Consider the following 7,020-nt stretch of genomic DNA (forward strand, 5'->3'; position numbering starts at 1 on the left):
AAATATTCACAGTGCATTGGCAAAGTATGATGAAATGAAACATCTTGTTACACATTCAAATTTGGATTTTTTTTTTATCCAAACATGGTTGAGCAACACATGATTATAATGTCTTGATTTACTGAGAATACTGTGATTTTATTAAACAACACATTGATGTAATCAGTGATTTGATATTTGTGTTGTAAAATTGAATCCAGCAGAAGGTCCAGATGAGATTTGATGTGATTCCTGAGAGGAAAGACCAGATCAGGCTGGTTCTACTATACAGACTGAAGATACAGCAGATGATTCAGACGGGAGCTTTTACCTTCATCAATGTCAACACAACAGCACCAGCCAGAAAACTCCATGCAGCAGAAATTAAGACAAGAGAAAAAATAACAAACATCTGAGACTGAAACAAACACCTCCATTCTATTCTATTCTATACGTGCAGTTTAAAGCAGATTGATTGATATCAGATCTCCTCTTAATTGTTGTTACCTTCTTTGCTCTTGCTGTGAAATTTCTGTATCCTTGTCTTTTTGAAGGTTACAGCCCAGTATGAGCACAAACATAGAGACTACAAGCACATGTAGATCAGTGAATCTCTTCCACAATAATGACTTTGGAAAGGATGATGAATTGATACACTCATTTATTAACACTGACATTTGAACTGTTTCCACTAGTCTGAAGCAATGTGTCTCATTTTTTATGGCCACACCTTCATCAGAACAAGTTCATCTGAGTTTTAGTTAGAGCTCTTATTTTCTTACACGGAAATAAAAGAATACAAGTAAAACACTTCTCAACACTTTGTCTTCCTCCTATTGTACGATGATATACAAAACCAGACTTTACTGGTTATTATCAAATAGAAGATCATATTTTCATTTGAAAATGGACATATTTATGATCATTTTTATGGCTGAAATGCTGAAGAGATCTGACGGTATGTTTGTTGTTTGTCTCTCTAGTGTGAAGAACAGTCAAATCTAGATATTTTGTTGTTTGTTTGTTTTTGTTTCCTATTCTGTTTAGTAAGTCCGTTATAATTTGCATATACATTTAATAATTTAGCAGATGCTTTTATCACTTAAAATTAGGGCAATAGAAGCAATCAGACCAACAATAGACAACTATTTGCATCTGCAATTCATTGTGTCCTTGTTGAGTAGACTAAGTTTTGTTTGTTTCTCAGTCTTGCTCATGTCACCCTCTCAAGAAAAGCCTAGTTGATTAATTCTTTGTCTCTGTGCTCTCAATATCTGCAGTTGAGTCCACATACTAAAGCTTTGGGAGGCTTTCATACAAAACAACCCATGCTACAAACTTTATGCAAATGGGAAACTCACAAACCTAAGTGTAATTACAAAGCTATAAATGTACTATAAATGCAGAGTGTCTTTTACACAAAGCAATGTGTCCAACAATGTAACCCGTCAAAGCAGAAGTTATTTCTTTCATTACCCACCCTATCACGTTCTACGTAAAGCAGAACGGTGCATCATGGGAATTGTAGTCGTTTCTCCATGCTCATTCATGACGACATTATTTTCTCTCTGTTTGATGAGCTTCGGTTTCATAGATATTTCTAGCCTGAAGTCTGATGTAGTGAAGTTAAGGCACTGTAGGTGTCACGAATCTGGTCTGTGGACTTCTGTTAGACCAAGATGGCGACGCGAACACATTGCGAGGCTCAGCGTCTCACCAGTTTTTGCAATTTTGCAGTATTTTTCCTGCTCATCTCGGGTCTGTTCTCACTGAACAGCTTTGCCTTAACATTATACACCCGACAGGAGCTTTTGGATATCGGTCTGCACTTTTCCAACAATCTTATAACCAATCATCAACTCATCCCGGAGATCTCCAGAACACCCGAGACAACGCACTCTGCTCGGCCGGGCGGAAGCGCTCACAGGCGGCGCCGAGATCGTAAACAAAGGTGGGGGAAGCGTGGAGGACTAAGAGCTAAGCTAAAGCTAACACCGCACCGGCTCTCTTTACCCAGCATTTTCCTCGCTAATGTGCGGTCATTGGTGAACAAAATGGATGAGATACGACTTCGCATCACCCATAGTAAGAAACTTTTGGACTGCAAAGTCATGGTTTTCACTGAAACATGGCTACATAGCGACATACCCAATAATGCTATTGATCTAACCGGACGCTACACGCTCCGAGCAGATAGAACGGCAGATGACTCCGGCAAGACCAGAGGTGGAGGATTGTGCATTTATGTGAACAAAGCTTGGTGTACGAACTCTGACATTGTTGGAAAACACTGCTCACCTAACCTAGAGTTTCTCATGGTTAAGTGTAGACCTTTCTATCTGCCGCGGGAGTTCACTTCCACCATCATAACTGCAGCCTATATTCCCCCGGATGCTAATGCCAAGCTTGCTATGAACGAACTGCATGCGGCCATTAGTAAACAACAGACTGTACACCCGGAAGCTACATTTATTGTTGCGGGTGATTTTAATCACTCCAACTTAAAGACAGTGCTCCCCAAATTCCATCAGCATGTCTCCTGCCACACTAGAGGAGAAAAAACTTTGGATCATGTTTACACAAACATCGCTGGATCTTACATCGCGACTCCCCTCCCCCACCTCGGACAGTCTGATCACCTTTCTTTGTTTCTCACCCCCAAGTATTCACCCCTCATCAACCGTGTGAAGCCATCAGTGAAGACCATCAAAGTGTGGCCAATGGGAGCAGAGTCTGTACTTCAGGACAAGTTTCAACACACGGACTGGAGTATGTTTGCTTCTCAGGCTGCCAGTGGCTCTCACACGGACATTGACATCTATACCACCTCTGTACTGGACTACATCAATACCTCCATTGACAGTGTCACAACAGAGAAACAGATCACAACGTACCCTAATCAGAAGCCATGGATGAACAAGGAAGTGCGGCTCTTGCTGAAAGCCCGCAACACTGCTTTCAGATCAGATGACGCTCAGGTCTACAGCATATCCAGGGCTAACCTGAAGAGGGGCATCAAGAAGGCCAAGCACTGCTACAAGCTAAAGGTAGAGGAGCATTTTTCCTACTCTGACCCCCGGTGCATGTGGCAGGGCATCCAGGTCATCAGTGACTACAAGCCATGCAACTCCACTCCAACGGTCACAGACGTCTCCTTCCTTGATGAGCTAAATTACTTTTATGCTCGCTTTGACAAGAACAACAAGGAGACAGCCACCAAGATCACACTCTCAGGAGACCATCAGACCCTCAAACTCACCTCCACAGATGTCTGCACAGCATTGAGCCGGATCAACTCATACAAGGCTGCTGGCCCCGACGGCATTCCTGGACGTGTGCAGAGCAGCTCGCAGGGGTCTTCACAGACATTTTCAACCTGTCACTCACCCAAGCAACGGTGCCAACATGCTTTAAGTCCACATCCATTGTGCCAGTGCCGAAACACTCCTCCCCAACGTGCCTGAATGACTACCGCCCCGTAGCACTCACACCCATTGTTATGAAGTGCTTTGAGCGACTGGTCCTGGCACACCTCAAGAACTGCCTCCCACCCACACTGGACCCACACCAATTTGCCTATAGAAGCAATAGAATCACTGAGGATGCAGTAGGCACAGTACTGCACTCGGTACTCACACACCTGGAAAACAACAACACATATGCACGGATATTGTTTGTTGATTTCAGCTCAGCATTCAACACCGTCATTCCCTCCAAGCTGACCACTAAACTTGGAGACTTGGGTGTTAACACCTCCCTTTGCAGCTGGATTATGGACTTTCTGACCAACAGACCTCAGCATGTTAGGTCAGGCCTCACCTGCTCCACCACCATCACACTCAACACCGGCGTACCACAGGGCTGTGTGCTGAGCCCATTTCTCTACTACAGAACTTTCTTCAGTTAAACAAGGAGAAAACTGAAATCATTGCATTTGGAAAGAAAGATGAAGTTCTCAAGGTGAATGCATACCTTGACTCTAGGGGTCAAACAACTAAAAATCAAGTCAGAAATCTTTGGGTGATTCTAGAGACAGACCTTAGTTTCAGTAGTCATGTCAAAGTAATAACTAAATCAGCATACTATCATCTCAAAAATATTGCAAGAATTAGATGTTTTGTTTCCAATCAAGACTTGGAGAAACTTGTTCATGCCTTTATCACCAGCAGGGTGGATTACTGTAATGGTCTCCTCACCGGCCTTCCCAAGAAGACCATTAGACAACTGCAGCTCATCCAGAATGCTGCTGCCAGGATTCTGACTAGAACCAGAAAATCTGAGCATATCACACCAGTCCTCAGGTCCTTACACTGGCTTCCAGTTACATTTAGAATTGATTTTAAAGTATTTTTACTCGTTTATAAGTCACTCAATGGCCTAGGACCTAAATATATTGCTGATATGCTCACTGAATATAAACCGAACAGACCACTCAGATCATTAGGATCGAGTCAGTTAGAAATACCAAGGGTTCACACAAAACAAGGGGAGTCTGCTTTTAGCTATTATGCCGCCCACAGTTGGAACCAGCTTCCAGAAGAGATCAGATGTGCTAAAACATTAGCCACATTTAAATCAAGACTCAAAACTCATCTGTTTAACTGTGCATTTGTTGAATGAGCACTGTGCTATATGTCCGAACTGACTGCAATAAATTTTATGTATAATCATTTTCTTTAAATTTATTTTAAATCATTTTCTATATCATTTTAAAATTCCTTGTTTTTATTATTTTTATTTCCATGTTTGTATTGATTTTAATGTCTATTTCACTTTCTTTTATGTAAAAGCACTTTGAATTACCACTGTGTATGAAATGTGCTATATAAATAAACTTGCCTTGCCTTGCCTTGCCTTACTCCCTCTACACCCATGACTGCAGGCCTGTGCATGGATCCAACTCCATCATCAAGTTTGCTGACGACACCACAGTGATTGGCCTCATCAGAGACAACGATGAGACTGCCTACAGGGAGGAGGTACAGCACCTGGCTGCATGGTGTGCTGACAATAGCCTGCTCCTCAACACCAGCAAGACAAAGGAACTTATTGTGGACTTCAGGAAGAAGAAAAGTGGAACGCATGACCCCATCCACATTAACGGGATGGTTGTTGAACGTGTCTCCAGCTTCAAGTTCCTGGGAACCCACATCTCGGAGGACCTGACCTGGACCACCAACACATCCAGCCTAGTCAAGAAGGCTCACCAACGCCTCTTCTTCCTTAGGACACTGAAGAAGAACCACCTGTCTCCAATCATCCAGCGGAACTTCTACCGGTGTGCAATTGAAAGCATCCTGACCAACTGCATCACAGTCTGGTATGGGAACTGCTCAGCTGCTGACCGCAAGGCACTACAGAGGGTGGTGAAAACCGCCCAACGCATCACAGGGACACCACTCCCTGCCATTGAGGACGTCCAGAGAAAACGCTGTTTACGTCGAGCTCGCGGCATTCTTAAGGACTCCTCTCACCCTGACCATAGACTATTTAACTTACTGCCCTCTGGGAGGCGCTTCAGGAGCCTCCGAACAAGGACAAGCAGACTCAGGAACAGCTTTTTCCCTAAAGCTGTTTCCCTACTAAACTCTGCCCAATGATACCCCCCTCACACACCACTACAAACTATTCACCCCTCCCCATCATTAAATCGATTAAAAAAAACAAAACAAAAAAACAACAACCAATCTACACACTGAGTACTATGTACTGTAAATTTTTATTTCTATGCACTTTCAATGTTCATTGCACTAGTGTTTATATATCTTAATTTATAGCTTATTCATATCCATTTGTAATTATGTTCATAGTTTTTGCTCATAGTGTACATACATTACTGCACAACCCATCTGTATAGTATGTTCATATCACCCATCTGTATATCATACTGATAGTATTTAAAAACTTGTAAATTATGTCCATAGTACTACTGCCTTATCTGTATATTTCTGTACATATGTAACATATTGTAGGCACTGTATATCCTGTACCTCTGCTTATTGCACTTCTGGTTAGATGCTAACTGCATTTCGTTGCCCTGTACCTTACATGTGCAATGACAATAAAGTTGAATCTAATCTAATCTAATCTTCTGTTTACTCACCACCAGAGGTCACTCCTCCATCACATTGACTCTTGCACCACACCACTGTTGCACTAATCACGCTCACACCTGAGAACTATCACACAATCACACACCCTACTTAAACCATGGACTTCCTCTTCCTCTCTGCCGAGCATTGTAGCATTGTCCTGCATATGCTGTTCACCCTTCTGTGTTTTGATCTCTCTTGTGTCTTGCCCGTGCCATTTCTGTTTACCTGTGTTTGATCCTGCCTGTGTACTGACTGTGTTTCTAATTAAAACGTTTGCACATGGATCCGCACGTCTCACGTCTTGTTCACCACGTTACTGTAGGCTACTCAGTATGCTTATTGTAGCCTAAACTAAAAGATATTTCTCTCGCTTAATATTTCTGATCACATTACTCGAGCCTCCTGGAAGTAAAGCTGAGAAATGAAAGTAAAAGTTGCTCTGTTGACACAACTGATGACACACAAGCAAGCGTCGCCGAAAATGTTATTTTTACCATCATTTATCGCAGACATGATTATTTGTTTTGTCTATTTTTGTAATCTTTTTCATCTGAAGATGTATCTATCGAACTGTTTTAATCTCAGTACTGCTGATGATCGCTGATGCTATATATTATCTATTTAAACAAGAGATGGACTATAATGTGACTTTACCTCTTTAGTCCTTTTTTATTTCCTTTCTTTTTTATTAACAGTTTATGAAGACATTTCTAAATTGTTTTTATTTTAATCATTGCGGAAAGCTGGTATCTAGTGAAATGTTCTCTTGAGGCGGTGTCAGTCATATAATCTCTTATCATTAATAAATATGAACATTAGGCCTATGTGTTATAACAATATATGGCATGTATTTATAGTAATACATGCCATGTTATAATAATGTATACATGTTATATATACATGTTATAATAATAAATGGCATGCATTTCTCACATTAATACGTCTA

This window comes from Barbus barbus (assembly GCF_936440315.1).
Source record: "Barbus barbus genome assembly, chromosome: 4".
Lineage (NCBI taxonomy): Eukaryota > Metazoa > Chordata > Actinopteri > Cypriniformes > Cyprinidae > Barbus > Barbus barbus.